This window comes from Pyxicephalus adspersus, chromosome 2 (genome assembly GCF_032062135.1).
Source record: "Pyxicephalus adspersus chromosome 2, UCB_Pads_2.0, whole genome shotgun sequence".
NCBI lineage: Eukaryota > Metazoa > Chordata > Amphibia > Anura > Pyxicephalidae > Pyxicephalus > Pyxicephalus adspersus.
The window spans coordinates 97,202,178-97,211,949 of record NC_092859.1 but is presented as its reverse complement, the minus strand read 5'-3'; positions in this window follow the sequence as shown (position 1 = coordinate 97,211,949).

The window sequence follows — 9,772 nt, the reverse complement described above, 5'->3', positions numbered from 1 at the left end:
CGTCCACATTAATTAATGAGATTGGCCTGTAGTTCGAGCATAGCGCATGATCTTTGCTAGGTTTAGGGAGAACTGTGATATGTGCCTCGAGGCTTTGGGCGGGGAAGAAAGTGTCATCTGTTACGGATGAAAAAACCCGTCATAAATGGAACAAGAGCTTCTGCATGCGTTTTGTAGAATTTAGGGGTGAACCCACCTGGGCCCGGACTTTTGCCCGTAGGAGTGTTTCTAATCACCGACGACACTTCCTCCTCCGTGAAAGCAGATTCTAAGCTAGTAGCCACTTCTGGGTCCAATTCTGGCAATGCTGTAGAAGCTATATAATCTCGAACGGATAGAGATAGAGAGTTTGTCTAATTTTGGATATTATACAGATCTGAATAGTATTATTGAAACATCTGCAATACTTCTTGGGGTATAGCAGTAACATTACCTTTTGTGTTCCTAATATGTGGAATAAACGCAGCCGCTGGTCTTGGGTGTAGCCCCCTCGCTAGTAATACTATTATTATTTTTTTAATGAACAAGAGAAAGCGCCAGCAATGTAAAAACTTAACATGAGCGTATACTTGAAATCGCATCCTCATGTGAACCCGCAGCACAAGCGAGCCACAGTGACTTCTCCCTCTTTTGTGCATGCTCTTTAAAGAGAGCCAAACCAATTTTTATTGTTTATTAGGCATTTGTATTGCACCAACATATTACACAGCTCTTTACAGAGTCCATATTCATGACACTAACTATCCTGTAAAGGAGCTCATAAATATCCCTACCATAGTCTAAGGTCAGGAGAGGATGCACATTTTCTTTAATGAAGCTGGGTGATCCAGCAAACCTGCAATGGATCTGGTCCAGGAATCAAATATTTGCTAGCAAATAGCAATGACTTTGAACAAACCCATTCCAGGTTTGCTGGATCACCCAGCTTCACTGATGAAAGTGTCTCCTCTCCACCCTTGGAAAGCTTTAATAAATCAGGCCCGATGTGTTTTTGGGAAGTGGGAAGTGAAAGGGAAACTTTTGCAAACATGGGAAGAACATACTAACCCAACCTTTCTCAAACTTTTTAACATTTAAGCGAGAAAGGCCTTGTAATTCGCCATGAGGTTGTATTCTCGCCGAACAAACGGGGGAAAATGCAGGGGGTGGGAACGGCAACTATTTCTGGCAGGAATGGCATGGCTGGGAGCGAATCATTTGCTCCCAGGTGCACAGCAAGGCCCAACAGCCCAATCATGAGAGATCTGAGCTCAGGCATATATACAGGGAAGGCGGGAGGGGTTAGTCACTCCATCTTGTATTCTGTGTCAGAGAAAGAAGCAGGGAGACAAGTGCATTGTGACAGGGACAGGTTGGGAGCCTTCTGTATATCTTGAAAGATACAGATTGTGAAGTTTTTGATGCTACCTCTTGCTATCTAGCAAAAAAGGCAGAAACATTTCTGTCCTACTCTCCAAAAAAACAGATATTTAATTCTGATACCACTTGCTATCTATCAAAAAAGCCAGAAAAATTTCTGTATTTCTCTAAAAAAATACATATAATTCATTGTTTGATACCGCTTCCTATTTACCAAAGAAGACTGTTTAAAAAAGAATTGTGTATAAAAAATACAGATATTTCAGTCTTTGATACCTCTTGCTATTTATCAAAGAAGACTGGTACAGTGAAATTTCTGTGCTACAATACTTTAGATATTTGAGTGTTTGATACCTGTTCCTATCCACCTCTAGAAAAACGCTAGGGTACCAGGGAACCCTAGTTGAAAAACACTGTACTAATCTATGCAGAAAGTGTTCTGGCCAAGATTTGAATCTGGAATGATACAATTGCATGGGCAAAGTGCTAACCACTTAGCCACTATGTTTTCCAGCACCTGATCATACATATCATTATAAAATAGTGAAATATAATAAAATAAAGTGGTTTGGTACTTGAGTAGATTTATGTACAGTATTTAAATAAAATACTTTGGAAGGAAGTCACTGACCAAGTCAGTAATAATTTTTATTAAATTATAATTCATTTTAAACTTGGACCTAAAATGAAATTACTTGCTGTGTTAGGCAAGGAATGTTTACTAGCAAGTACTTAGAAGATGACTAACTTCAATATATGCATCCAGCTTGAAGATTTCTGTAATTCATGTCATTCAGATCACTGTAATTACATAAGTTTATTCAAGTTGTTAAACAGATGCTTTCAGAAAGTATGCAGCAAAAAGCTTTCTGCCTAGAAAACATTGTGATAAATATTGGGATAGAAATGTTTCATACTGTTTAATGCATGTAGGTATATTGCTATTTTTGTGCAAATGTTTCCCTATGCATGCATCATCCCTACACAACAAGGACTAATGTATTTGCCTGATATTGTAAACAGCAGTTGTAGAAATTTTTACTGTTGTATAAGTCACATCCTACAGTATTCTTTTACCTTGCTACCAATTCACAAACATAGTACACATTTAAATGGGTCTCTCTCTGAATTCTTTTATCAGATCTTAGTTTATTATCTCACTTTTTATCAGACCAATACATACCAAAGACACTTGAACCACTCCACTTAAGAAAAAGCAAGAAGGTATAAAAAACGATGGTTTAACTCAAATAATGCACCGCAATTCCTGGCAAATTATTAGAATTCCACTTTTCTCTGTAATTATCAAAGTCAACAGTGAATATGATTGAACAAATATTGACTAACTTGTCATTTATTCCTCATATATTGAACTAAACAGAAGTCTAAGTGCCCATTCAGATCTATGCAGTGTGGTAATGCCTGTGTGTATGTGCTATGGAATAGTAGGTGGATGTGTATTGCATAAAGGCACCATATTGAAAATGTATGGGCTGCAATCAAACCCTAAGGTGTTAAAAAAAAAAAAGCAGACCCTTTTTTAATGCAGCAAGCTGCTGTGTATTTTCCATAGACTGAAATGTGCAATAATGCAGGTGCATTGGGGTGCTATTTAAAATGAATAGCACCACAACACGTTACTTGCAAACACACAGTTACTTGCAAAGTACTGCATGGGACAAAAAATATATACGACAATAAAATAATTAAGAATCCTGGAAACCTTTTCCTTTAAATATCTAAAAAAAAATATATTAAATCATTACTTAAATAGAAAATATTTGGTAGATTTAATTTTTTTTCAGAAATGCCTAAACATTGTATTTTGCATCAATACGTCATGAATTTAATAGGAAAAAAGCCCATTAATGTGCAACATATGGCTGTTAACAGTTGCATGGGCAAGAATTCCAAAGAAAATAATGACCCACTGGCTTTGGCCAGTTTGCCATATTGAAGTCATTATTGGTAACACGAATGGGAACTGAAGAATCTCCTCCTGTAAACAAAAACATATATACTGGACTCTTAGAATGGAAAATATACAGCTTCAAACTACTCCTATAATATAGAAAGCCACTAGCAAAGTAATATTTTTCTTAAAACATTGCAAAAAGGTAGCTATGTGCAACATCACATAAAATATATAATTTATACATAAAAACTGTAAGTAATGGAAACCCCATCACTCACAATATAACACAAACCCACCAATTTCTCTTGTTAAACAATGCAACAAATCTATATTTCAATAGCATTACATAATGATGTTTGCTATAAAAAAAAAGAGCAGTAATAGTGGCTTCACAAAACATTTTCTGGTAAATCTGCTAAATCTTCCAAGTTTAAATACCAGTAATATATATATATATATATATATATATATATATATAGTTTGGTGAAAGTCGCAATTCTTTCTTTACAAATTTCAAATTCAGTTTTCAAAAATATTCAACTCTAAGGGCTCGATTTATAAAACAGAGAATCTGACATTCTTGCACTCCTTCCTTGGTGGGAATCAATTACTACAATTAAAATACACGGACCCGGAAGATTCCCACAAGGTAATGTTTGATTCCCTGTTTTATAAGTAGAGCCCTAATTTGTCAGAGTTAATAACTACACTGTATGCACCCCCTTTTTATTTCCTGCCTGCAATAGTAATGGATTTTGAAGGCATGTTTATATTTTTTGATGAAATAATATCTGAGGAACTCACCTTTAGTGGAGGATGAAGGAAGAGTTGGCAGGGATTGTGCTTTCTGAGCTTGCAGCACTCTAGTCATGGTCATAAAGAGAGCTTTAATGAAATCCAACTGTATGAGAAAACCACACTTGTGCAGATCAGATTTCAAAGTGGCCTTCGGTGACTGATGAAAGTTTGTTGCTCCATTCTCACAAAAACTGACTTTTCCCCAATAATTACAATTATTCATATCAACTCTACTTATGTTTTTATTTGTATCTCAGATTTGCTTGCCAATTTTTTTTGTTTGACATCTATTCTCAATATATGGCAGCTATTAATAATTAGTCTTTTAGTTTTAGGAGGAAGAACCCATTAGGAAAGCCATATCTTCTTGTCCCATGTCATTTCTTTTGTAAAATAATCATATCCACATTTTAGAAATGTTACCAGCCTTTGGAGTGTGCGGTGGCAGTAAACCATGTTATTTTTATTTTCCTCAGTAGATAGGAATAACAGTTTAAGGGATGATTTCTGTAAATGAAGAAAATATTTTAATATATTTGTAAAACCTAAACAAATTACTTTGGGCTTCATTATAAATAGGGGCCACAGATGGTACGCCTGCATACATAACTACAAATTGTGACACAATATAGTATGAAAGGTTAAAAATTATTTGGCCTCATTTTATGAAGAAGAATAAAAAACAGACAGGGCTGTCCAATTCCAGTTCTTGAGGGCCAGGATCTACATACATTTATATGCACAGTCCTCACAGGGCCCCCAGGACATGATGTTAATTTTCAGACGCCTTGTAAGCCATACCTTATTGCATTTTACATTTTAGAGAAATAATAAGTGTCCAGATCCAGTGGCCAGCCCTGGTTTATACCCTCTCTATCTCTCTTTCTTACCTACCGGCAGGTAGTACAGGTTCACCTGAGGCATGAAGTCTAAGTAACTCCTGGTCATACCCTGAGCACCCAGCAAGAAAGGATGGGTCAGTAAGCCTAGTAATACCTTCCTTTGTTAAAAAAATTGCTGGTCACCAGGTCATGCCCTTTGGGTTTTCCCTACCACATGCAGATGAATGGGGACCTTTAGTCGGGATACAACAAGAATAGACAAAGCTGGAGCTGAGATCAGAAAGTAGGCTGAGATGAAATATTAGGCTGAGAAGAAAGAGTTCTAGGCAGGATTAGGGCAGACAGAGAGGGGTTATTTGTATCTAAGCAGAGGTTAGGGCAGGCAGAGATTTAGTCAGAGCTCCAGGCAGGGGTCAAGGTAATCAGGTACCAAGTCAAAGTTACAGAATGCTAAATATATAGTGCTATGCCACAGCGACAGCTCCACAATCACAACAGAGGCTAAAACAGCCCACTAAGGCAGCAACCATGGAAGCGTACCCCTACCAAAAAGGGATTGTGCACATGTCCCCACATCCTGCAGTGCAGCAATGATTGTTAGGTAGAATCACAGGGAGGTGGACTACAGGATTTCAGGGCCTCATTTTATCTAAAGCCCAAACTGTATATAAAAGTTGTAGCACCAAAATCTGGGTTTTCTTAGAATATACCACAGTTAAAATTTGAAGTTTAATTATTCACACATAAATAGACATCAACATGTAAAAGGTTTAAATATCAATGTAATCAAGGCAGGTAGGTACATGTTAAATAGTTCAACTTGGTGACGCGTTTCACAGAGTCTTCTCTGCTTCATCAGACCCATAAACTATATTAGCTAAATGAAATACATGAATTTCTTCTAAGTATTTAGATGTATGTACATGTCTCCTAAAACAAGGGATATATATTGTTTTGCAAACCAGCAAAGAAACCCATATATTTAGAAAAGGGTATATATACTGTAAATCATCAGTTAGCAAACACTTTCAAATATAAAGCCCAAAATGGGCCACAAACAATAGTAATATAAACTGACAATAATTTTAACATTTCAATATTCTTTTCAAAACTAAAAAAAAAAACAATTACCGTATTTTCTGGCGTATAAGATGACTTTTTAACCCTGAAAAATCTGTGCCAAAGTCGGGGGTCGTCTTATACGCCGGGTACTTACCTGCAGCTTGCTTCACGTCCGGCGCGGTCGAGTCCCCACGAGTCCTCCTGTGCAAGCTGCACAGAAGAACGCGAGCCTGCACAGGAGGACGTGAGCCTGGATTGTCTCTCCAGTAGACAGCCTAGATTGGCTCTCCACTAGAACACGCCCGTTCATTAAGAAGGAACGCGCCCATTCATTCCTTAGAACTAGTACTGTACTGTTCCTTCTGCCTCTCAGTTCTTGCACAATAGCGAGATCTGACAGGCAGAAGGAACAGTACAATACTGGGCGTATAACACGACCCCCAACTGATTGGTTAGAGTGGTCTGCCAATTAATTGCCCAGTCGCCTTATACGCTGGAAAATACGGTATATGCATTTAAACATTGTTAAATGACTACAGGTATTTAAAGCCTAACTCAAGCCACAAAACCTTGCTTTATTTGCCGTTTATGTCCCATAATTATGTCCCAAATAAGCTGCTTACTTCCCATCATGGTGACATCTATAAATATGAGAAAATCTCATCAGAAACAGACAGAAGTAAAATCTTGACAGATCTTCTACCCATTCTAAGGTCAACAAAGATTTTGATGGAAGTTGAACTTTTAATATGGGTTTAAAACACAACAAGGGAGCACTGTTGCTTGTGCCAAAAACACCCTACGCTCCATGGTTCAGCCGTGGGTGGAACTTTGGCTGAAAACACAATCATGCTTTGCTGCATCAAACACAGTGTACAAGAAAGCAAATGTAGCACAGGCAAATGTAGCACGTGAGACAAGAACACAATATTGTAGAACAGACTGAAACAATATACAATGTATTACTTTTGTAATGTATTTTTTCATTGCAGCATTAGGAAATTATTCAATTTTACCAGCATTGTCATCAGTAATGACCATAGCAGAAACTTGCACGGAAGTTGGAGCACTAAGAACTTTAGATATTTAGAGTGGTGAATCTTGTAATATATTATTAGATATGACATACAATGACTTTTTACTAGGTGTATATTGTGTTTTACTAATAATGCATTGAGTATATACATTTGTAAATTTTTATGACTTTATTTATTTATAAATTATTAGTTTATATTTTTGTTAATCATTTATAAAGCATTTGCACACAAAAGGGACATTTAGGGGCTGGTATCTAATAGCTTAAGGCTGCAACATTAGGAAAATACAGCATGCATTAGCACAATGCATTCCATATGGATGCACTAGCAGCAGCAACCATGGACAGTGCCTAGTTGTTTTCAATAGAAAGCAATGGAATGGAGACAATGGAATGGAAAACAAAATTCATGCATGAGTTAGTTTAAATGTAGGCATTTATAGATTGTCAAAGCTAGTACTGACAAAACCTATCAACCAAAAAGTATCTCAATGTAGGAAATCTGTCTAGGCAGTATCTGGTCTAAAGGCCGAAGTTTGCCGTCCCCAGTTCTAGTCAATATCAAAGAGTTACTTTGGGGCTGAGAATAGTTTCCTGTTTTATGTCCTGTGCTTTATGATAGTTACAAAGGTATTCTCTGCCCCCTCTGCCTATGTGGGGGGGGGTAAGCAAATGTTGCAACTTTACTCTGAAAGCTAGAATACACATTGCTCATGTTAGTTACAAGACAACAACTCTGAAATCAGGAAAAGCCCTGAGCAGAGTACATTTACTTGAAACCATATTGAGGAAAGTGTGAAGTTGAAAACAGATCCTATTAACTGAACAATTCATAAACTTTTTTAATTATGCATTGACAGTAAGACTAAACATATTACATTTTTAATGTCACCCTCCAACTATATGTATGCGGAATGAATAATAGTGAAGGCAAACGTGAAATATATCAAAATAAAATAATAATAATAATAAATACCTAATTGTTCACTAAGGTGTCCATTTATACATTTTTATAATAAAGTTTTACCAAAGTTTATGTAGTTGTCAAAATGGTTTTAATTAAACGTGAGTAAAAGTTGGTTTACATTTTCCAATTGGCTTACATCATCATGAATTAGTAAATTGTGGGTAAAATTGGGAAAATCATGAGTGAAAACATTTATAAATAGACCCCCAAGCGTTGCTTGCATAATGGTTGTAAAAGACTTAATTCATTTGTATGGGGCCGCTGGTTGCCAAAACCTCTGGTGACCTCTAGTGGTCAACAATAAGAATGTCTCATTTGCTTTGGGTTATCTAAAATTTTGAATTTTGATGCTTGAAATAGTCATAGAAAGTATGCACGAATGTTTATTTTTTTAATAAAATAAGTATTTACTATAAAAACCTGTTTTTTCTGTTATGAAAAGTCATGTTGTGTTTTTATAACATTTTTATAACATATCTAAAACCTACAAAGGAGACACCCTCTGGTCTTATATTTGTCTTTATCTAGTGTGATGAGATCCACAGAAAGGAAATGTATTTCTAAATCACATATTAAAGTGTCTAAATCTAAAACTTTGTTATACACCTAAAACCTAAATTTACACTGAACAATGACATGTTTCTATTTAGCCCACATAATACCAAACTGGTCTCAAAATACTATGTGGCCCTAATCTCTACAAGACACAAACGTCACATATTCTTTTTCAAATTTATTAGAGTGACTGGTTTAAATCTGATCAAACAAAACCAGTCATTTATACAAAACTTGGATAAAATAGCTTATTTTAGGAAATAGCAAATTGTTTTTTATGTAATATGAACCTGTATCATTGTCAAAGAAATGTTAGCTTAGGTTACCAATATTAATGAAAAAAAAAGTAGTCAGCTTTACCATATATCTGTAACCCAGATCTACAGTGATTAAGTAACGTTGATGACTTTCATTTATCTGTACCCACTAAAGCCTTACTCAATACCTGTATTTTAATGCTAAGAAACTCCTCCTGCTCAAATGGAAATAACCCCATCTATTTCTATTGCAGAATGGCTTCATGTAATTGATAACCCTCTTCATGCTGACCTACAAATCATGTTGACATGCCAAGCAGTTTGATAAAACTGTACACCATGGGCTTCCGCTTTAAATGCAACCTTTTCCTCTCTGTATGTCAATTTAGGTATGTAGAATGTTTTTATACATAACACAATGTTTTCTAGATCTGTGCACCATCCACATATGTACATTCTATGGGCTCTGCACCCAAATAATATTAATTTTTTGACCATAACACTTTTTCCTAATATTTAGGTTGTATATTTTAGCTTTATTTATCTGTTCCATTATTAAACAGACATTATTAGACAAAGCAGGTAGGAATACATTCACATTTAGCTGGATGATTACAGACATTGTACACAGTTGCTGTCCCTGTGCAGAAGGTGAGCAAAAGCTTCTCAGCAATATACAACACCAGTAACCATCCTACTAAATATGATTGTATTATTACATCCTCTTTATCTAAAAACAAATCTGTTTAACATGAAGCTAGATCTATGTGATTTCTATCTTTTACACATATCTCTAAAAATTCCACTTCAGTGGGCCAGTGATTGGGAAATGATAATCTGATAACATGCCATAGATGGGGATATGTTCCAGGAATACAGTTAAAATTAAGGAATAGTGGTATTGAATGCACATGCTAAGTTAGTGAAGGAAGGCACAGAGATACCAGGTATATTTTTGCTATTTATCCAGCATTTAGGCAC